The following is a 24,372-nucleotide window of genomic DNA, read 5'->3' on the forward strand; positions in this document are numbered from 1 at the left end:
AATAATTCTTCACATTCTTCATAGCTGCCGCTGCCATGAATCGTTGCTTCTGGAAAGTTGTCCTATTAGAATCAACAAAATGTATGTAGTATAAATTGTGAATGGAGGAAATCATAGAAGATTTTGCAGGATTATTCATTTCCACTGAATTCATAAAAGGTAAAGGTTCCCCCACACATGTATGCTAGTCGTTTCCGACTCTAGGGGCCAGTGCTCTTCTCCATTTCAAAGCCAAAGAGCCAGCGCTTGTCCGAGGACGTCTCCGTGGTCATGTGGCCAGCATGACTAGATGCCAAAGGCGCACGGAACATGTTACCTTCCCACCATGGTGGTCCCTATTTTTCTACTTGCATTTTTACGTGCTTTCAAACTGCTAGGTTGGAAGAAGCTGGGAAGAGTAACAGGCGCTCTCATAAAAGAACACAATTCAACAAAAATGTCTGAAGTTCAGCTGAAGGAGATTTACTGAAGCAACTGTGCTGACTACAGCAATTCCTGTGTCAATATTTTTGAGCATTTTTTATTGGAGAAGGTACATTTCATTGCCATCTCTTTTATTTGTGTATATCATCATTTCCCTTTTGGCTTAGCCAAACGGCTGGGAAGACTGCATGTTCTGTGAAGAAGGCAGAGGAGGAGGAGGAAGCCTATATTGACCATAACTGAACCTCAAGTTATAAGTTGCTTGTGTATGTTTTATCCTATGAGTGAGGTTTTCATGGTTGTTGGCTGCATGTTCTCTAATCCATAACTCATGGGAAACCAACTTTGTTCTAAAGTCTAGTTGGAAAGTAGAAAAATTGCTTGCTATCTTCTGGTTGCTGATGGCAACAGAGAAACATCAGTAAGGGGATAAGGCATCTTCATTTTCCAATGCATCTTCCTTTTATGAGATAAGATTCACAAGATAATCTGAAGAACACTTAGCAGTAATAACTATCAATTCTTTTTATCTAGTAGTTTACAAGCACCTGAGTAGTACTAGGATCCAAAATATTTCAAAGGCTCAGTTAGCCTTCTCCAACTTAGCATTCTAGATAGGTTAGAATGACACCTTCCATAATGTTGGCCATAAAGGCTGGGAAATTTACTGCTAGAAGTCCCCTTTGGAGGTGTCAATATATAAACAAATTAACATCGTTATAGAAGACATCAGAGTTAGTTTGTGATGCATTTGTCTTGACTTAATTTAAGGATAGTTTGCTTTTGACTCCATTAAGTTTGATTCTTATTGACTTATTTCTTTAAATTAGCTTGCTGGAGAGAAAAAGGAATTTATATTGAATGATGGGGTACTCTTAAAAAGACAGGTCTTGCACAAATCTATTTCAAGAGAGTTATGAAAAGACAATCTGAAAGACAACCTCCACCTGAAGATCCACCACTCCCTCCTTCTCTGAGCAGCTGGCTACCATTCCTTCTGGATTCAGCTTGCTATTTAACATCATAAGAAGGTCCCTTCAAAGTAATGCATCATGAGGTGCCACAGAAATCCCAGTACAGAAAGGTATCACAATTAATTCAAAATGCATAGCTGCCTTAAGTATAGTGATGTTGTTCTGGGCTGCAATTTAAAATGACATCATCACATGAAGTATTTATTTCAGTTCATCACCCCTTACACATCCCAATCTATATTAACTGATTCATTATACTTAATGGTGGGGTTGCTTTGTGTATATAAGTTCATTATTACCTGTATCCAGTGATGATTTCTTGGAGATTAGTCATTCTCCCAAGTCCTAGGAAACAATGGAGAAGCCTAGCCAGTGATGTATATGTAAGAATTGATAGTATCATAATTATGTTGAGTATTTTCGTTTGTGCTTCTTTATTTTAATATAGTACAAGCAAAATAAAATTAACAATACAACATGAAGCAATATTGACAATAAAATTATTTAATAATTTAAAGCTTCAATCCAACCTTTACCATAATTTAAGTCCTACAAAGTATTGCTACTGAAAAGATCTTTCAAATTTATCAAGAACTTGAAAAAATAAGCATTATAAGAGCCTTTTTAAACTTATAGGATCACACTGAATACTATTCAAAGGGGAATTGATTCTAAAGTATAGGAACTAGATGGCAGAAATTTCTAAAATATGAGATGGCCATTGAGACAAGAAAATTAAGCAATTCCCATTTTATAACATCAGAATACATAGGAATACAAAATGTAACCAATATTTTTCTTAAAAAAATACCCTATGTATTTCTTGATAAAGTACCCCAAAATGTCAGGTCCAGTAGTTGACCTGGTGAAATTCCTGAAGATCCAGCCAAAATACAGATTACAGAATAAAAAATTCAAGTGAATTGGGCAATGTCCAGGACAGCTCTTTGCTTTACAGTAGTCTCGGTGGGGCAATTCAAGGTGCTGGTTATCACCTATAAAGCCCTACATGGCCTGGGTCCGGGGTATTTGAGGGAACACCTGCTGCTGGCATCAAACGCCCTTCGCCCAGTGCGCTCCCACAGGGAGGGTCTGCTCAGGGTCCCGCCGGTAAGAGATTGCCGGTGGGTGACACCCAGGGATAGGGCCTTCTCAGTGGGGGCGCCTGCCCTCTGGAACCAGCTGCCGGTGGAGCTGAGGACTGCTCCCGACCTCCGATCATTCCGCCGGGGCCTGAAGACCTGGCTCTTTGAGCTCTCGGGCCCAGGCTGAGGAGACATTCATTTTAATTGGGGTTTTTAATAGTACAGGGTTGATTTAATATTTTTTAAATTGGGTTTTAACTTTTGTATGGTTGATTTTTAACTCCCTGTAAACCGCCCTGAGTCCTCAGGGAAAGGGCGGTATATAAATGCAATAAAATAAATAAATAAATAAATTATCTAGACAGTCAGAAGATGAAAGTTACAAGTTCTTGTGGTATTCATGAAAGGCTTTAAAAGAAGTCTGATTGATAATGGACTCCCAACTTTCATACCATCAAATAGAACTAAAAAGTAAGAGAAAGGGGAAAAAATGGGGGGGGGGAGAAAGTAGGACAGTCAGGATGAAAGACTAAGCTTGTTCAAACTTAGTTAAGTTGTGGTAGCTTATCCATCTGGAAAATTCTAGTGAGGCAATCTGTGAGGGAAACTCACACTGTTTCATCTACCTGGATTGTAGTGGTGAATATCTGTAGCTCGGGTATAGGATAAAGGTGGAAGTTCATTCTCTGAGCTTGTGGGTTTCTGAACTTTTCTTTACCAAGCAGAATACAGATAGAAGTAATTACTTGTGGCATAACTTTATCAGGAAAATGAAGAGTTGCCTTTATAATCAAGGTAAGTCATAGGTAGTAAAACTACTTTCATTCTCCTGCCTTATAGAAGGAGAGAGACTGCAACCCCTTTGAGTGTTGTGTGAACTTTGGTAAACCTAGAAGACTTTTTGTGCAAATAAACAGCAATGCAGACCTTAGCACTAAGCTTGGTAGTTTGTTTGCAGATAATTCATTACCCAGCTAGATAAAATCAATGCTAGTAAGTGTGATATTTGCTCCCTGTTTATATACAGTGGTTTTTGCTGCTGGTATTTGTGGCATTGTGTTTTCTTTTTCTCCGTTGTCAAAGGACCAACCCAAGAAGAGTTATGTAAGATTATTCAAATAGTACAAACAAACAGCAACCCAGAATAGCAAAAAAAATCTTCCAACAAAATAGATACCCACATAATTTTGTCAAAAAGTGCCTGAACACTCAACCCATCACAGCACATCCAACACAAACTATGAAAAGGATAAAACTACCATACATCAAAAAGATCTCACAAACTATCAACAGACTCTTTCAACCACATAGTATCACCACATTTCACAAACCAACTAAAACCCTGTAAAAGTAAATCCAAAAACAGCCAAGAATTAAAAAGAAGAGTCATCTATTCTACAACATAGTGTAAAGACTGTAACAGCCACTACATAGAACAGACAGGCAGAAAACTATCAGAGTACATCCATGAACACCAACTAGCAATCAGAAGACACAATGAGAACTTAATTTCACAACACATACAGATTTCACCTTAATTTCAAATGGGAAACAGCATCCTAGACCAAGCTAAATGGAAAAATGCTATAGAATTGCTGGAAACTTAGTTTTCAGACATAACAGCCATCAACAGGCATATAGAGATCCTATTTCCACACCATTCAAAGGATTTGATTAAAAGATAAGAAAACAAAAAGACCAGAACACATCCTTCGTACCAGACTACAACCACATAAGCAGGGATTAACACCAGACAAAGAACAAAACAGAAAATAATACACCCTAAATCAAGGAGAAATCAAATACCAAGGAGAAACCCCACACACACGTGTGCGCACGTGCACACACACACCATCACTGTAAGACAAGTTGCTTTATATTAATGGAGAAAATCCCAAACATACTGATACTGATGATGTTATCTAGTTGGTTAATAAGATGTATGCAAGCAAACAACCAAGCCAGAGAGCACCAAGAACTCCATAAGTCAACCTGAACTACATATATTCTCTTCAAATAAAATGAACAGCTAGCTTTACAAATTGGCCTACACCTGAAAGTGTCTTGCTCATTTGTGGCCCTGTATATTTTAGAAACCTTTTTATGGTTTGTAAATCATATTGTATGTCTTAGTGTGTTGTACAAATTAAATCCTTCAGTATAACAGATAGCTCAAGGAAATTTATTGCCTAGCACCGAACAAGATGAGGTTCCTTCACATTCTATATGCAAGCTCATAGTTTATCTTTCACCCATGTAGCAGTGGGACAATTGCTACATTTCTTATTCTTTCCCAACTTGTATAGAATTTCCAGAGTCTATATTTTGTGTATATCACTCTGACATTATTAAATCTGGAGAAAGAAAGGTAAAGTAATAAAAATAACCATACATTCAGTGTCCCCGAATTTTAGACCAATCTTGAATTCTCAAGCAGGTTGATGCCCTTATTGCTTGCACTATCCCTCTAAAAAAGCAATGATTAGAGGACAGAACTTTGAATTGTATTACAGACCTCAGGCTAAGCTGTAATTGAAACTGAAGTGAGAGGGGAGCAAGATGCAGTGAAACTTGGAAAAGTCTCTGTTTGCTTATACTGATAAGAGACTGCACAGATTTCTCCATGCAATTGCTAATATGCCTTACTTTTTTTTTACAAAGCACCCATTTTTAATAATGTAAAATGGGGTGAGGGTGGAATTGTGACATCACATAAAGTACATCTGCTTTGCCAAGAGACTACCAAAAATAAGCATCTTTTCTTTAAAAAGAAGAGACAAAAAAACAGATGCTCAAGAACATGCACTATTTTTCTTTCACAAACAAAAAGGGATAAAACTTTTCAATGCTGAATTTTGTGAAGTTTTTAAAACTAATAATCATCATAGTAATAATACTCTAAGGACACTCACCTTATACATCCAGAAATAAGATTCTACCTGGTATCCGTTGCTGCAAGGCAACACAATGAAAACCAAGGAATGAATTCATTAACACACTGAAGAGCCTCATGCTTACAACTGCTCCACACACCTAGTTGCCCGCCCACTTCAAGTTTGAGTAAATCCAGATTACATCTTTGTGTAAGGAATTTCAACAAAGTATTTTCTGATCTGGATCATCTTTAATATACCTATATTTCATAAGCTGTAATCCGACAAGTACCTACTTGGAATATCTTTCAACTAAAATAAAATTTACTCAGGATGTAATAGGCTTACATATTTTCAGATTATTTTTTTAAAAAGTACAGTGTGACCGTTAAACACACTGAAATTATCAGTCAATCAACTATTCTAATTAGATGGATCGTGACAATTATGTTAAAATGGGAATAAAAATATTGATATAATAAAATAAGGTAGAAATACATTTAAGATAAAATTACAGAGTATTCAAATTAAAGAATCCTATAGAGCTACAAATAAATATTACAATGAATAATACTAGAATGTATAAAATCCTACAAGAAAGTAAGGCTATAGTAAATTATATTACATCTAATACTTGCTGAAGCCCTGCTAAAGTTTGTTGGAATTGAGACCATTATAACTAATATAAGTGGCAGCTAATTATAACAAAAAATAATTAAATAAAGCATAGAATTGTGTGTACATTTAAAAGAGAAAGAGGGAGGAAGGAGGAAAGGAGGAAAAAAAGAAAATATATTGAGTTATGGAAGACTCAGCATCACCTTACTTGGACAAGTTGTTTATGTTTAATCATCACTCTGACATAAAGTTGTCTGAAATCCCTGCCACCTGGTCAGCTAGTCAGAAGTTAATGCAATCAGCTCCTAAAATATATAGAACTACAACTAAATGTATGTTTTAAGTCGAAGGCATGAGTCATTTCAACCTAAAGGCCACACATTTAAGAAGACTACCATTTAATTATCACAATGTTGACCTATACATATTATTCCAAGCTTGATGACTTCCTACTAAACTTTTGAGTCGCAAATGTTATATTATCATTCCAAAATTTAAAAGGGTGTTTAGTTTCACATAAATGGGCACAAAAAACTATATAGTTTTTCCTTCATTTCTGTTACCTAAATAGAAAAGGCTAAGGACCAGGATCAGTAAATCAGTCTTTTAAAATAATTCAGTTCCTAACTATATATGAGAGAGGGAATCAAATCCACTTGGTTTAACAGAAAATCTCTTTCAGCAACATGTATTCTATTGATGTTTAATTAGTGTATGAAAACCTTACTGTGAGTTGCACAATAATATTACTGTGCTCTGAGTGGAAAATCTGTAAGAGGAACTTGAAAATCAAGTAGAGCAAAAAGTAGATACAATTTTGTCTGTCTTTAACATATTAAACAGAAAGTGAATATGAAAATATCTAATATAGATAAATACAGATCAAGATCAGGTTTGGTGTAGTCATTAAGACATGAGACTCTGGGTTCTAGTCTTGCCTTGGACACGAAGCCAGTTGGGTGACTGGGCCAGTCATATTGTGATATTCCCTAAAAGTTCATCTCATTCCTCACATTATTTAATACGCACAAAAAGTTCTAGGAAGAGTTCATTTGAGAAAATTTAACGATTCAATATGAAAGTACTGCTCCCTTCATTCTCACCTTTCCTTATCCCTTTCCTTCAAAAATCCAAGGAAGCTATTCAACATCTTAAACTAGCATGTGATGTTGGTAATTAAAGCAATGAAGCTGAAACCCAGACAAAGCAGAGACACTCTTATGATTTGACAAGGCAAATCAAGAAATAGGGATTATAGCTGTGAAGACTATCCCAAGATTCATTTTCCCTAGGATAATCAAGTTCTAGCAGCAGCAAAATTCAGTTACCTAGCCTGGTAATAAAACAATCGGAAACCAACCCACAAGCTCAGAGAACGAACCTTCGCTCTCATCCTACATCTGAGCTACAAATATTCACCACTATTGCAAATGTTGTCATACCAGGTGACTTTCTTTGGGCGTTAATCAGAAGCAACCACTGATTTGATGAGTTCCTTCAGAAATGGATAAAGAGACTACCAGGAAATCCGACAGATAAATTCTACAGTGAGTAGCAGAAAAAACATTCAGGAAAAAGGCAATACCGTTAGCAAACCATTTCTGTATTATCAAGAATATAGTCGCTAAAAGCTGAGCTCAGCTCCTGGAATTTTAACCTTTTAGCATATTTTGGAAAAGAAGAATGAATCTAAATGGATAACTATGGTGAGACTATCTAACTCGATGAATAGTGCTCTGTTTCAATAATCATTTACACTATGAATTACTCACTGATATTAAGCATAAATGTCAAACATGCTGAAATTTTTCAAGAGACCACCAGGGGATGCTGAGAAACCCAGTAGATACTACCTCTCCATTCCCTTTCCCATTTTCCAAGAGAAAGAGATATGGAAAATTAGATGGAATTTGTGGCAGCTAGGAAACATCTGGTAGATTTTGACATGTCAGTGACGGTATCATTTGCTATTTCAATAATAGGAATGCTCTATATTTTCTTCTATGGACTAGTGCTACAAGAGTCATTAACAGCCAGTGTAAACTTTAAAAGCCAGTTTGGTCTTGTGGTTAGAAAACAGGAGACAGTGAGTTCTTGTTCCACTTTAGCTGTGAAAGCCAGCTTGCAGACAGCTAGTCATTTGCTTTTTTGGGGGGGGCAAGTTGTTGGGGCCATTTGGAGGTTTACCTATGTCCTCAGGGTCATCTGAGTAATGCAAGTATGTGTGGAGCCTAAAAGAATGGAAATGATCAGCTGTCTGCAAGCAATATAAATCCTTCCACTCCCCACCATGTAGTCAGAGCTGAAGAAGCTTCTTGGGTGAGAGGCGAAATGTCTTCAAACAAAAACAAGTAAGAGCAGTTAACTCTTGAAAAGCACATTTGGGACTCTGTCTCAGTCCAGCTCACCTCACAAGGCAGGAAATAGGAGGAAGAAGGTCTATTAGATACATTTACCATCTTGAGTTATTTTTTAAAATAACAAAGACAGGATAAAAATAAATTTAGTCCACATTTCTTTGTTGGGAAAAGACTCCTTTACAGATTTCTATTCTTTCTGTGCAGGAATCTTTTCATTGCCTTCTATCATATCAATTAGTTGAACTGATATCTTTCCTGCCTGACCTTCATCAATTACAAATTTCAAATTATAAGGCAAAGAAATAAAATTTAAAAACTTATTAAAATAGGAAGTACATTTAAATTAAATATCATGAAAATAAATTCAGCTAAGAGATAAAAGATTGATAAGAAAGATGTAGATGGCATAAGGAATCTTCTCACACTGTGGGAAAATCCAGTATTAAGGCAACCAACAACAGACAAGCCTCTCCCAAACTGGCATTAAGATAAAATCAGGGAGGAGGGAAACATGTTCAGATTTGTAAGATTCTGTTACTATAGCTATTCCAATGAAATGTTTGTTTGTTTGTTTAGACATATATGGTACTGGTTTCCTAAACTGGTATACTCTATAGGGCTAACTAGAGATGAATGTTTTGCCTTCTTCCTTGAATACAATATGCAGTGGTGAAGTGCACTTCCTTGGACAGGAAGTTGTTCCATAGCAGAACTCCCTCTAACTGCCAGATAATCTTCTGGCAATGGGGTTTGAAGGTAATTCTTCCAGAGGGCTTCTCCTGTTGACTTAAGAAGTTAAATATGATCATGTACTGTAAAATATGTTTTTTCTTTAGAAAGTTTTTACACCTTTAACGTCCTAAGTCAGTGGTTCTCAACCTGTGGTGTGGACACCTGAGGGGCCGCAATGTTACAAGTGGTCTGCTAAAGCTTGAAGAAATGTTATGATTTAAATCTTGAGGTAAGACTTGAGGGGTTCCATGGCCACAAAATATATTTAAATGAGGTCCGTGGTGAAGAAAAGGTTGAGAACCACTGCCCCAAGTCATTCACAGCTTTAACAATCATGCCCTGTGCTACATTTGCTAAGTAAGTAATTGGCTTTGTTGGGATCTGACACTGAGTTGAGGGGAGGTATGAAACTAGCCTTAAGTTGCTTGTAGGAACAAAGCAGCTGAAGGAAGATCCTTAAACTTCACTGTATTTATCAAGTAGTGAGTGTTGTAGTTTGGTGAGATTTCTGTCTCTAGGCAAGCAACAATAAAAATTCCACTCTGATCAGCTCCTCCTCCTGTTTCTGGTTCCTGGTGCCTGACATTGACAGATATCTAGATTTTTATATCTATCTATCTATCTATCTATCTATCTATCTATCTATCTATCTATCTATCTATCTATCTATCTATCTATGGATCTTGCAATTACTGTGTCTCATAGTGGTTAGCAGCATTTTCTACCAACTACAATTTTCTCAGATTTTTCAAGGGGCAGCCCTTTTTAAAGTGCATTGCAACACTTTAGACAGTCATGGATCACTATTGCTTTGTTTAACTAGCTCACGAAAGGTTGCGGTTGACTTTTTAGTCATTGTTTCCTCATCTTAACTTGAGTTGAGACTCAAATTTGAATTTGCAGGTCGAAAGACACCTGGGGATTTTAAAGCAATTTTCATGAGGAGGAGGAGTAGAGATGGATGTTGTAATTTCTGAATAACACCCCAGAGGGTTTGTATAAATGTAGCTTACTTTGTCTAGAATCCACCTACTAGCCATGAACCAAACCATTGGAAGCAAATAAACAAATGATTCAGAACAAAGTTGCAGATAGAAATACCTAAATAATTACAGGAAAATCAAATGAATCATACTTATTGCTTTCATGGCACAGATTCCATCCAAAGTCTGTGGCTATTAAAACTAGGCTAAAATGGCTAAATGATTCACTTAACAATCATGGTACTTACTTAACAACTGCTGTGATTCACTTAAAAAATGTGGCAAGATAGGTCATGAAATGTGGCAAAATTCACTTAACAAATGTCTCACTTAGCAATAGAAATTTTGGGCTCAATTGTGAGGATTAACTGTAATTGAAGAATGTTAACAAATAAATTACAGCAGGTCCTGAAGTGTGAAATATTTCAGCCTTTTACCATTTCAGTCAGCTTCTTTGGATTCCCCTGTGACTAAGAAGACAGGAAACTAGTCTATCTATATGGTCACATTGCATTGCAGATTTTAAAGTGGATCATATATGACTACCTTTATTAGCCATGGACAAATTTGAAACTTTCTTATCCATTATTATGTTTCCTAATTTTAAAACACGTTGAAACATTTGGAGGGGGGGGGAAATCCTCCAGCACTCCTACTACCTCTCATCAATATACCAGTTAAGCTTCCCATGATAAATTTTTTGCAATATGTTCAGCTCTTCTTCAATAGGAAGACAATTCATTTGTCTTCCTTTTATTTTTTCAGGCAACTCAACATCTTGTATATCATAAATATGTTTTTCACTGTGTGCTCTCTAAAGAAAATTGTTTAGTATACCATACAAACATCACAAAGTTTATTTTTTTAATACAAATTTTATTGATTTTCTAATATTACATTCACATATTTGAAAAGCAACGTGGTGACTGAGTAGTAGTAATTCAATTACATACAGATATCATTAGTACAGATTTCAGATTGCAACCATAAACATTCCTCTCTTTTTCCCTTCATATATACTGTCTGTAAATTAAAAGACAGGTTTTATCTTATCAATCACATAGAAAATAACTTTCTTACATATATCCATAATTTTTAGTTTACACATATTCTAGTTGTTTTAACAAACAATCTTTTAGATAATCAATGACCTAATAGATTTTTCAGTTTTAATTTCCACTAACATTTAGATTTAACATTTGATATTTATCATTCCCAAGATTTTTAATATACTCCCAATTCATCTATCACCATTCCTCACAAAATCTAATATTCAAAATACACATCCCGTCTACTTAACTTCTCACCCTCTATGTCAACTAAGGATACAATATGATATCCTTCCTTTTTGCTAGTTTTCAGTTGTTGTTGTTTTTAGGTAGTAATAAAAAAAAATTATTTCAGTATTTAATATATTTAATACTTCCTCTCTCTTCCTCTTTGTATCTGCTATCTCTTGCTTAAACTAATAATTTTCATTTTTAATGTTCCATATAGACCTATTTATTACTTTCAACAATAAGTTTTTAGCTTATCTACATTATTCACCTTTACATGACCTTTATGCACAAATCAATGTTCAGATTAGCTATTAGTATTTATACTGCTAGATTTTAATGATTAAAAAAAATTCTTTATCTCGGTTCATTACAATGACTTGTGTTCAACATGCACATCTTATCTAAGTACATTCTGTTTTAGATTTCAATAAAATGGTTGAAACTCCATTCTTCTTGAGTCTTATTCTGGCTTTTTTCCTTTGCCAAATCATCTTCCATGTCCTTGTTTTTGGGTCATTGAACCAGTCTCCTTGTAATATCATGTATATTAATTGATATTGGCAAAACCATCTGGTTGCCATTTTTTTTAGAGGACTTGTAGATCTAGTGGGTCATCTCTTTGTTCTTCCATATCGATGTAGTTGTTCTGAATTGTTTATCTTCTCATCCAACTGTTCTTTTTCTAGATCCTCTGATTTCTTCTGAGTTGTATAAGAAACCTTTTCCTTTTTCCAAGTTGTCAATGTCTTTACTGGATTTTCAAATGTCAATATTTGTTGAATAGTAGATTCTTCTGTCATAGTATTTGAATGTTTCATTTTTACTATTGTATTTTGTATAGATGGTTCTTTAGTTGTAGTCAAACTTTGGGCTTTCATATCTGGGCTGTCTTCTTGTTCCTTTCTATAGCCTCTTAGTATTTCATTGGTTGTAGTAAGAGTTTGAATTAGTGTTTTCAACATATAGAGAATTTGTTGATCTTCATCCATAAGAAAATTTTGTTCCTGGTCTTCTTCCATATTGGTATTTTAGACTAAAGGCTTTACACTTAGAAAATCCGAAAGAGAGAAAAACATTTTTTTTCTAGGTAGGGAACACAGAGCCTTTCACAGACTTTGTTTCAAAATTCTCAAGGTTAAGTTTCCCTGGGCAGTCAGCCAGGCCCCTTTTAAAGTTTCCCCTTGAGTCCCAAAGTTATTTCAATCTTTTCAGTTTTTTCTTTTTCTTTTTTTTAGAAGAAAAAAACCCAGATTTCCAACAGAAGTAAATAATGGAAAATAAAAAATAAAAAATCTTTCAGTCCACATGTTTTGAGAAGTAAGGTTCCAATTGGGATTCAGTTACTTTTTCAACGTTTAAAACACCCCTGGGTATTTAGTTGCTGTTCTTTCTGGAGGGAAGGCTAAAGTCCCCCTTCCCTCACTGCAGGGGGGAGAATGCTTAGCAGCTTAAGGAGGTACAGAAAATAATTAGGGTGTAAAATAGGTAGATCTCACCCAGTCTCTTCCGTGCTGCTTTAAGAATTGCCTGATGGAAAATGTGACTTTGGCTGTTCACAGCCTAGGGATGAGCCATAATGGCCAATCCTTTCGTCCGCCGGTTTGGAGGGATCGCCAGTTCTAACAGGAGAGTTGTGGCTCTCCCGTGATCCAGCAAGTGCCCCTCCTTGCTGTTCACCTCTTCAGGGCGACTTTCAGCCCTTTTCAGGGCCCCTCAGTGATGCAAAACTGGACAGGGGAGAGAGAGCAAGTCTCCCAGCCGTCCATAGTGGCTGCATGGCAAACTGGAAGTCCACAAAATTTAATATATCATTTGTTGTTGTTGTTGTTGTTAGTTGCGAAGTCGTGTCCGACCCATCGCGACCCTATGGACAATGTTCCTCCAGGCTTTCCTGTCCTCTACCATAATATATCATACAGACCATGATAATCGAACATCAAGTTTTAAAAGTTACAAAAAGAATTAAAATTCCTTTTACTTTCAGTCTCTGATGGAGAACTGATATTATTACACTAAACTATCTCTGAACTTCCAAGGTAGAACCCATAAAGCCCTTCAGTTCTGTGCCTTCAATTGACTTTGTTGTAATTGTAATTGGACTAGGCACCATGTTATTTACTTTGTGTATGAGCAAATGTTCTCCATCCCATATGACAGCCACAACATATACTGTATATGTCCTATGCCATAAGCCTCCAGATGAAATTCAAGTCCCTGCCTGACATATGACATGATTATTGTGGAATGATTTTCTCACAAGGTCATCTGCTACCTTATGGGTTCCAAGAGACATGCCTTTTTTGTGGATGCCCCTGATCTTTCTTTGTTTTTTTGTTTTTGTTTTTTTTATTGAAAAGTTTTAGAATACATTTTAGAATACAACCCCCCTCCCCTCCCCCCAGCCCTCCCCAACCCACCCCACCCCCCTCCCCGACTTCCCAGAGCTAAATACAGGGTATAAAAATACAAACAAACATAATCTAAAATATGCAAACAATAAAATATTAAATTCTATTGCACTTTAACTCTTAGTAAAATAACTACAAGCTAATTATACATCATATAAATCCTCTACTTATTCAAATGCTAAGTGAAAGTTTTTAGTCCCATATTTATTCTGAATATAATCAATCCATCTCTTCCACTCCACAGTGTATCTCTGTTGCGATTGATCTTTCAAATACGCTGAAATCTTTGCCATCTCCGCCAAGTTAGAAACTTTTAAAGTCCATTCTTCTATAGTCGGCAGTTCTTCCTTCTTCCAATATTGCGCTACTAAAAGTCTCGCTGCCGTAATTAAATTCAACATCAACTTAATATCTATAACAGTGATATCTGTGATAATACCCAATAAAAACAGTTGTGGAGAGAACTTTATCCTTTTCTTAAATATTTTTTGCATATTCCACCAAATTTTAATCCAAAAAGCTTTAACCTTTTTGCAAGTCCACCATATATGAAAATACGTTGCGTCCTCACAACCACACTTCCAACATTTGGGCTGACAGTTCGGATACATACTTGCTAATTGTTTTGGATCTAAATGCCACCTATAAAACATTTTATAAAAATTCTCTCTTAAATTTTGGGCCTGTGTAAATTTTACATTTCTAACCCAAATCTTTTCCCAGGTATCCATTGTAATAACTTGTTGAAAATTCTGAGCCCACTTTATCATACAATCTTTAACAAGTTCCGTCTCTGAATCAATTTCTATCAATGCAGTATATATCCTTTTTATATGTGCTTGACCTTGATCTCTAATTTGCTTTACCAAATTTTCATCAATCATTGAAAAACCAGTTTTCTGGTCCTCTTTCCATCTAGCCTGTAATTGCCCATACTGAAACCAAGTTTGTACAATCTTTTCTTCTTTTAAAATACTATATGACTTTAATTGCCATGCATTCCTCTCAAGACTTAAAATTTCCTTATATGTAGTCACATCATGTTTAAATCCCACATTTATATTTTCTATTGCATGTTTAGGTATTGCCCAAATAGGTATCTTATAATTTAACTTATGTCTATACTTTTTCCAGACTCGCAACAGAGCATACCTTAAAATATGTATCTTGAACACATTATCCACCTTCTTATCATACAATAAATATGCATGCCATCCAAATAACAAATCATAACCCTCAAGATTTAATAATCTCGCTTGTGTTAAATTAAACCAGTCACTTATCACTGATAAAGCAGCAGCCTCATAATATAATTTTAAATTAGGCATTTTAAGACCACCTCTTTCACGCATATCTTGCATTATCTTAAATTTAACTCGTGGCTTTTTCCCTGCCCAGACAAATTTATTAACTCCTTTTTGCCATTCCTCCAAGTTTAAATCCTTTTTAAGTATAGGTATCGTTTGAAATAAAAATAAAAAATTTGGCAAAACATTCATTTTCACTGCTGCAATTCTTCCCAATAAAGATAATTGTAATTTTTTCCAACTATCTAATTCTTTTTGTACTTTTCCCCATAACTTTTCATAATTATTTTTCTATAACTTCACATTTGAGGCTGACAAATATATCCCCAAATATTTAACCCTTTTGACTATTTCAAATCCCGTTAGTTCTTCTAAAACAGCCTTTTGAGATACTGTCATATTTTTAGACAGTATTTTAGTTTTTTGTATATAAATCTTAAATCCAGAAACTCTCCCATATTGCATTATTATCTCCATCAATTCTACAACTGAATAATCAGGCTGAGTTAATGTAACAACCAGATCATCTGCAAACGCCCTCAATCTATAATCCTGATCTCTTATTTGGATTCCCCTAATTTTATCCGAATTGCGTATTTTAATCAGTAATATTTCCAATTTTAAAACAAATAATAGAGGTGACAATGGGCACCCCTGCCTTGTACCTTTTTCAATATTACATAGTTCAATCAAACTATTATTAACTATTATATGGGCTGTTTGCTTTTGATATATAGCCCTAATTGGTTGTAAAAATTTATCCCCAAATTCCATTTTCTCTAATACTTTCATCAAAAATTGCCAATCCAATTGATCAAAGGCTTTTTCAGCATCCAAAAAGATCAGCGCTGCAGGGATCTGATTGTTTCTTTCCAAAAATTCCAATAAATCTACAATATGTCTCACATTATTCTTCATTTGTCTACCACTTATAAATCCAGTTTGATCACCATGAATTACTTGTTGTATTACCCTCATTAACCTATTAGCTAAAATTTTTGCAAATATCTTGTAATCAGTATTCAAAAGTGATATTGGCCTATAATTTTTAACTTGGGTGACATCCTGATCTTCCTTCGGAATCAAAGAAATAAAAGCAGTCTTCCAAGATGGAGGTACCCCTCCTCCCATTTGAATTGTCTTAAATAGTTCCCTTAAAGGCTTCACCATTTCCAACTGCAAATTTTTATAATACACAGCAGTCAATCCATCAGTACCTGGCGCTTTACCCACTTTCAATTGTTTGATTGCTAAAAAAATTTCTTCATCAGTTATCAACTGATTCATCCCTTCCTTTTGTTCTTGCGTAAGCACGGGAATATTAGCTCTTGTCAAATAATCATCTATATCTGCATCTCTAATCTTATCTCTAGCATACAACTTAGAATAAAAATCAACAAAGGTCTTTTTAATAAGACTCTGCTGATACACTATTTTCCCCTTATGTTCTATTCTATCTATATTAGCAGCCCTTTGCTTCTTTCTTAACAAATAAGCTAACCATCTACCTGGTTTATTAGCATTACAAAAAGTATTATGTCTAGCATACCGCAAATTAGTTGCTACTTGATCTGCCATTAACTTATCAAACTGACCCCTAAGTAAAGTAATTACCTCTTTGATCTTCCTGTCAGATGGATTCAAAATTAAAGCCTTTTCTTTTTCCTTAATTTCATCCTCTAGCTCTTTCCTCCTAAATTCCATTTTACGTCTATGTTTATTATTCAAATATATTAATACACCTCTCATATAAGCTTTACTTGCATCCCAAACCATCTCAATAGAAGTACCTTTATGCATATTAATTTTAAAAAATTCCTTCATCTGTTTTTTACACTCTTCCACATTTTCCTGATATCTAAACAAGTTTTCATTTAAGCGCCAAGACCGTCTATCCCTATTATCTTTTTCTATCTCTAACCATACTGGACTATGATCAGATATAGTTCTTGGACAAATCTTGATCTTCTTGATCCTAGAAACAAAAAATCATTAGTAATTAATACAAAATCAATCCTAGAAAAAGATTGATGCCTGTCGGAGAAAAAAGTATAATCCTTTTCTTGCAGATTCCTTTCTCTCCAAATATCTTGCAATTCCAAGTCATCCTTCATCTCAAAAAAAGATTTAGGCAGTTTAGTATGACTTGGGGTGCTTTTTTAAAAAAAAACCTTGTCCATTTGTACATCCAAAACACCATTCCAGTCTCCCATAAAAATACAAGATTTATAATCCCACTGAATAATCTTGTTATGTAATAAACTGTAAAAATCTCCTTGTTGTTGATTAGGTGCATACTGTATAGTCCAACCAAAAGTGTTTTCTTGCCTTCTATTAACAATTCAATCATAACATATCTTCCTTGTTTATCTGCTTCAATTAAAGATGCTGTCAAAGTGTTCCTAACATAAATAACCACTCCATTTTTCTTGTCAATCGCTGAAGCAATAAACGGTGTACCCAACCTCAAATTAGCCAAGTACTTTTGATCCGACGCTCTGATATGTGTTTCCTGTAAACAAATAACATCGTTTTTAAATTGCTTTAAATATTCAAATACTTTCTTCCTCTTTTGTGGTGAATTTAAACCATTAACATTCCAGGTTAGAAGTTTTGTCACCATCTTTCGCAACCTGAAGCTTTTGGAGTGCCTCTTCCAAAATCACCTGCACTCTCTTGGGTCGTGCTCCTCCCACTGCTTCACTGTAGGTAAGTTTTGGAGGTGCTGTCACAACTCTCTGATGATCTTGCTCTTGTCTCATTTGTCTAGCTGCAGCACGTGTCATTCTTTGGTCTCTAGCCTCTCAGGTACTGAAATTTGATCCACTCTTGTGCCTTTCTGAAATTCTCAATCTTTCAGCTGCGTAACTCCTTCCGCACCTTGTGTACTCTCACTTTGTGGTTTATGCACTCCTTCACCATTCTTCTTGTTAGATTCCAGAAGTGGTATAGGGACAGCTTTTAAAACATTAGCATAAAAATCACGTACCTGTAAAACAGTGAGCAGACGATGTCTCGTGCCTGCATACATCACCACCATGCCCACTGGAATCTCCCATCTGAACTGAATATCCTGTCTTCTTAATTCTTCTGCCAGAAAAGCAAACTCCTTCCTTCTCCTTAGAATTCTTGGAGGGATCTCTTTTAAAATTAAAACTTCTTGTTCTGCAATTGCGAATTTGTTATTATAAAAAGCTTGAATAACCTCATTTCTAATTGCTCTCTTTGTGAAGTAAACCACCACATCTCTGGGTAGTTTCCTTTGTCTTGCAATCCACGAATTAATGTGAAATATTTTATCTATATGTTCCATAATGTCTTCTGCTGAATGCTCCAAAACACCTTCCAAAGCCTCTGAGACTTCTTTCAAATTTTCCTTAGAATCCTCTTTTAACCCTCTAATTCTCACAGCGAACTCCATCTCTCTATACATCTCTCCTTCAATCTTTAATTTGGGGGAAAGTCATTGAGATGATGGTAGCAGATCAATTATAGATCACCCTAGCATTTGTTGCTTTTATTGATGACTTCTGAACAGGAAAAATTATTGAGAAAATTGAGCCTACAACTTCAGAGAACCCTAGAGAAAGCAGATTTTTCTGGATCTTTTTTGGTCAAGATTCAGATCGGGTTATAGCACTAAGACAAGGTTTGTCATGTTTGTTGATAACAGATTACTTGTGGTTGAAAAGAAGAAAGTGTGAATACCGGTAATTGATGTGGCAACACCAGGAGATAACAGCATAGAACAGCAGTCTTCAACCTTTCTGTCTTGGCAGACCGGCGATGGCAAAGGGGGAGAGGGGATGATTTCGTGCACGCACCCCACTTTCACAAGTGCTTCTCATGAGTGCATGTGCACACTTGTCCTCCACTTCCACAGACCATTTCTGAACAGGGTATAGCCCAGCACGGGGCCCAGCACGGGGCCATTGTCATAGAAGACAAAGAATTGGTGAAAATCATAAGTATCAACATATGAAAATCGGAAATTGAAAGATTGTGACATAAACTGGCTATGGTGGTCCCAGTGATTATCAGCATCCTGAATTCCATAAGAAACTCTTTGGATGGTAGTTTTAAAAAACCAGCAGATTAACAAAATTCTCAGAAGTCAATTGCAAAAGGCCACACTGCTTGTATCAACACATAAACTAATCTGATCCATTACAACATTCTAGGTTCTTAGGAAAAACTCAGTGATTTAAATAGACCTCCTGTGAGGTTCCCTGTACTTTTAGAAGTTTCAAAAAAGCAACATTTTAAGTAGAACCCATTATTAAAAGGTGATATTTCGTATGTATTTCTTCTCTCAAGACTGGACTTGCTAAGTGTAATATGAAATTGCAACCTTTTAATGGGTTGCAAAATACTGGGGAGGAATAGCAGAAAGCGGAACCAGAGCCCAGAAGCAGTTGAACTTTGGTTCCAATCAGATCAAGTTGACTTGTAACTGAATAATTTTTGGGAGGATTAACAGGGTTGAATAGACAGAGTTTGCCAATTATACAGAAAATTCAGTCATAAAATATTGTGCCGGAACAGCTTGTATCTTCCTGAGATATTTTATCACAAGAGAAAGTGTGTGGGTTAATGTCTCAGAAAACTGGACTGCTATACATCATATCCTTGCCACACCTCTTTGAGAAATGTTGATTTGCTTACTTCTTTCAGGTTCTTCCATTTGACAGCTTCCTTGCCAAACCTGTTCCCATCTTACCATCCTGAGCCATCTGTGAAAAATGCCCTCTTTGGCCAACCTGTTCTTATTTGTGGAAAAACAGACTGCTTGAAAAAAAAAAAGTTGCAGGTACCTGGGCTGCCTTCTTTCCTTCCCATCTGAGCCTCCCCCACCCCGTCAGCCTAGCAGAGTTGCCAATAAACCTGCAATCTTGACACAAGTGTGGGAGGAGACAGGAAGAGACCTGAATTTTAGAGCTCTGCCGCCACCAGCAAACAGAGTATAACAATTAAAAATTAAAAAAAATAACAGCCAAACAATAGTGTGTGTGTGGGGGGGATGTCTTCAGAAAGAGTGAAGGTTCCTAAAGAGAGGAGAAGTAGTATATCAGCACAGCAAGACAAAACACAACATTTACAGGTGAAACTCAAAAAATTAGAATATCGTGCAAAAGTTCATTTATTTCAGTAATGCAACTTAAAAGGGGAAACTAATATATGAGATAGACTCATTACATACAAAGCAAGATAGTTCAAGCCGTGATTTGTCATAATTGTGATGATTATGGTGTACAGCTCATGAAAACCCCAAATCCACAATCTCAGACAATTAGAATCTTACATGCAATCAATAAAACAAGGAGTGTACATAGAACAATATCGGACCTCTGAAAAATATAAGCATGCATATGTACTCAGTACTTGGTTTGGGCCCCTTTTGCAGCAATTACTGCCTCAATGCGGCATGGCATGGAAGCTATCAGCCTGTGGCATTGCTGAGGTGTTATGGAAGACCAGGATGCTTCAATAGCGGCCTTCAGCTCTTCTGCATTGTTCGGTCACATGTCTCTCATCTTTCTCTTGGCAACGCCCCATAGATTATGGGGTTCAGGTCAGGTGAGTTTGCTGGCCAATCAAGCACAGTAATCCCACGGTCACTGAACCAGGTTTTGGTGCTTTTGGCAGTGTGGGCAGGTGCCAAGTCCTGCTGGAAAATGAAGTCAGCATCCCCATAAAGCTCATCTGCAGAAGGAAGCATGAAGTGCTCCAAAATCTCCTGGTAGACGGCTGCGTTGACCCTGGACTTAATGAAGCACAGTGGACCAACACCAGCAGATGACATGGCTCCCCAAATCAACATAGACTGTGGAAACTTCACACTGGACTTCAAGCATCTTGCAATGTGTGCCTCTCCATTCTTCCTCCAGACTCTGGGTCCTTGGTTTCCAAATGAGATGCAAAAGTTGCTCTCATCAGAAAAGAGGACTTTGGACCACTGAGCAACAGACCAGGTCTGTTTTTCTTTAGCCCAGGTAAGACGCTTCTGACGTTTGTTGTTCAGGAGCGGCTTGACAAGAGGAATACGACATTTGAAGCCCATGTCCAGGATCCGTCTGTGTGTGGTGGCTCTTGATGCACTGACTCCAGCCTCAGTCCACTCCTTGTGAAAGTCCCCAACACTTTTGAATGGCCTTTTCCTGACAATCCTCTCCAGGCTGCGGTCATCCCTGCTGCTTGTGCACCTTTTTCTTCTACACTTTTCCCTTCCACATAACTCTATTAATGTGCTTTGATACAGCACTTTGGGAACATCCAACTTCTTTTGCAATTACCTTTTGAGGCTTTCCCTCCTTATGGAGGGTGTCAATGATGGCTTTCTGCACAACTGTCAGGTCAGCAGTCTTCCCCATGATTGTGATTCCTACTGAACCAGACTGAGAGACCATTTAAAGGCTCAGGAACCCTTTGCAGGTGTTATGGCTTAATTAGCTGATTAGAGTGGGACACTTTGAGCCTAGAATATTCCACCTTTTCACAATATTCTAATTTTCTGAGATTGTGGATTTGGGGTTTTCATGAGCTGTACGCCATAATCATCACAATTATGACAAATCACGGCTTGAACTATCTTGCTTTGCATGTAATGAGTCTATCTCATATATTAGTTTCCCCTTTTAAGTTGCATTACTGAAATAAATGAACTTTTGCACGATATTCTAATTTTTCGAGTTAGAAAAAGAAGAGAGAGGACTTAAAATTGAAGATGCTTAAGAAAGAAATGTTGATACATACTAGTTCTGAAATTTCATTCCTTACCAAATCTGTTTCTGAGCTGGGATCAAAGAAACAAGAGGTAATTGCATGAAATTGTTCTTTACACCCAAGAGAATTAACAGTAAGCTGTTGGGTGGACTGCTGCAGAGACCCCCTCCTTCCAGCAGATTATCTACATTACAATCAATGTTACAGTTGAATACTTACTAGTCACACATTTCCCATATAAGGAGGGCCTTCCTTCCTTCCTTCCTTCCTTCCTTCCTTCCTTCCTTCCTTCCTTCCTTCCTTCCTTCCTTCCTCCCCTAACTTTTCTGAGAACACTTATCTAAGAAGGCTTCCTTGCAATGCACACTTTATCGCACTCCCATGGATAAACTATTTATCAAGGCCTGTGAAAACTGAAAAGATAGGTCAACAAAATCTTAGAAAAAGAATGAGAATACTATAATCATCACCATTTTAGCCATTGTCTACCCACTGCAGGATGAAGGCCTCATCCGCATGTTTCCAAACAATATGGTCCTGAAATTCTTTTGCCAAATGGGCTGGCAATACTGGCTGAGGTCATCAATCCATCTTGTTTTAGGTCTCTTTTGTGAACGCTTTTTATCGTGGGATCCATTCTGTGACTGCCTTGGTCCACCTGCCATCAGTTCTTCTTGATGACCATTTGCATTTCAATTCTTTTACTTTTACTCTCTTGATGTTATTGTATACTTTTGTTTATTCTCTAATCCATGTGCAGGTTTTTACTATATTAAACATATTTTATACAATTTTCTAAGAGCATAGTACAGAGCATAATATCCTCTAATATACTATACTAGGATAATAGCAGTACAGCATAGTATATATAGGTTATTGTAATAGAGTAACAAGTAATAGAGTAATTAGTATAAATATTTTCAATATAAACCTCTCCCCAGTCTTTATAGAGAGATAAGCAACACCCATCCAGGGCCCAGGGTTTTTGTATCTTTTTTGAATCTGGATCAATCTAATTGGACATGGTTTAAAAAATAACCTATGGCACTATTCACTCAAATGAATACCATAGATTTCTATTGACATCCAGACTTGAAGCAATTCTTGATTTTTGTGCTAAGATTCATTTGATGGAAACAATCTTTCAATCCAAAACATGTTTTTCAGCAAACTGGTTGAATGTCAACAATTTTCATTCCATATCCTTTATTGATTCTGGTTCCGGCCCTACAAAATCACATACAGTTTGCAACAACATTGCAGTTGGATAATTCCTTTCCCTGATAATTGTGGACAAAAAAAGTCTACACTCGATAATGAAAGAAGAAAGAAGAACTAAGAAATAAATTTAGTATCAGTATAATTTAGTCTCATTTATTCTTCTTTATGGACAAATTTTTCATGATAACTATTCTGCTTGAGAAACTTCCCAGTACTTAGTGTGGCAGAAAATTCTAGAACAGCATTCTTAGGGCTTGGAGGCCTGGCAGGGGTGGGGGGAGATGGGAACTGGCCAACGCAAGCAGTGGGCTGGCACATGCGTGTACATGCTGGCCCACAGATCACACAAGTCAAGCTGCATACGTGAGTGCCAATCTGCTGCTCATACAGCCAGCCGCTCGTGCATCCCACTTCCAAACAGGCCATGGCCCGGTAGTGTCCCAGGGTTGGGGACCTGTGTTCTAGAGGATTCTAACAGACTGTTTAGATGAGGCACTTGCCAGATCTGTATGTTATTTTATTCACTCATTTAATGTGACAACCTTTTCCAACATCAGATCAATAAGTGGTTCTATCTTTGTAGTTCTCAAGAACTTCAGTAAATTATGTTTCCCACTATCCTGTAACAGGGTCTGAATTCTGGACCTTATTTTTACATTTTACATAACTCTGAATTATGGCCATTCCCCTGTCTATAAAAAATATACTGCTCAAAAAAATAAAGGGAACACTTAAACAACACAATGTACTGTATTTAATAGTAGGATGTCTTATCTTGTGTTCCCTTTATTTTTTTGAGCAGTATATATACCTGCAGACAAATTATCATTCAAATACATTGATTCTGTTTTCTCCCAATTTGTTATGATAATTTGACTTTTTCTTATGCTAAACACAACCTGAAGGCAGGTGCTGCATAAAATTTCCTGTAGCCTAGGCCAAGACAATTCATACATTGTCTACAGTCATAAGAAGTGTTTGTTTGAATTTGGGTTAGAGCTAAATGTGAACTTCTCATGTGAGCTACAGATATAAAATCTCCATAACATTTTCAGTAACAGGGAAGTAAAATCCATTTTTTAAAAAAATATAGTTATTTTGGTGAAAATTGAATTTTATATGTGCGTGTGTGTGTGTGTCATTTTTATATTTGTATTATCTATAATTTAATTCACTTACAGAAGTATGTTTGATCTATAAAATAGAATAATTCATACATACAATTATTATAAATCCATTCATTAAATTTGTACTTGAAATTTGTTAGTGACTTATGCCCCATTTTATAATCTTTCTGGCCACAGTTGTTAAGCAAATCATTGCAATTGTTAAGTGAATCACATGGTCTTTACGTGAATCCAGCTTTCCCCACTGGCTTAACTTGT

General features: G+C 36.3%; 1 long non-coding RNA gene across 3 annotated transcripts; it reads left to right on the forward strand.

Moving 5' to 3' along the window:
* On the forward strand, nucleotides 1–22,559 carry LOC310640975. 3 transcript variants are annotated; one of them, XR_014492637.1, is made up of 8 exons: nucleotides 1–532; nucleotides 1,254–1,507; nucleotides 9,001–9,089; nucleotides 9,170–9,294; nucleotides 9,969–10,057; nucleotides 17,647–17,752; nucleotides 19,718–19,853; nucleotides 22,368–22,559. It is a non-coding gene; the product is annotated as an uncharacterized lncRNA (long non-coding RNA). The 3 variants fall into 3 exon arrangements; XR_014492638.1 differs by lacking the exon at nucleotides 1–532 and having other exon boundaries at nucleotides 778–1,507; XR_014492639.1 differs by lacking the exons at nucleotides 1–532; nucleotides 17,647–17,752 and having other exon boundaries at nucleotides 778–1,507.
* The last annotated feature ends 1,813 nt before the right edge of the window (nucleotides 22,560–24,372 follow it).

Source organism: Vipera ursinii (assembly GCF_947247035.1).
Source record: "Vipera ursinii genome assembly, chromosome: 5".
Taxonomy (NCBI): Eukaryota; Metazoa; Chordata; class Lepidosauria; order Squamata; family Viperidae; genus Vipera; species Vipera ursinii.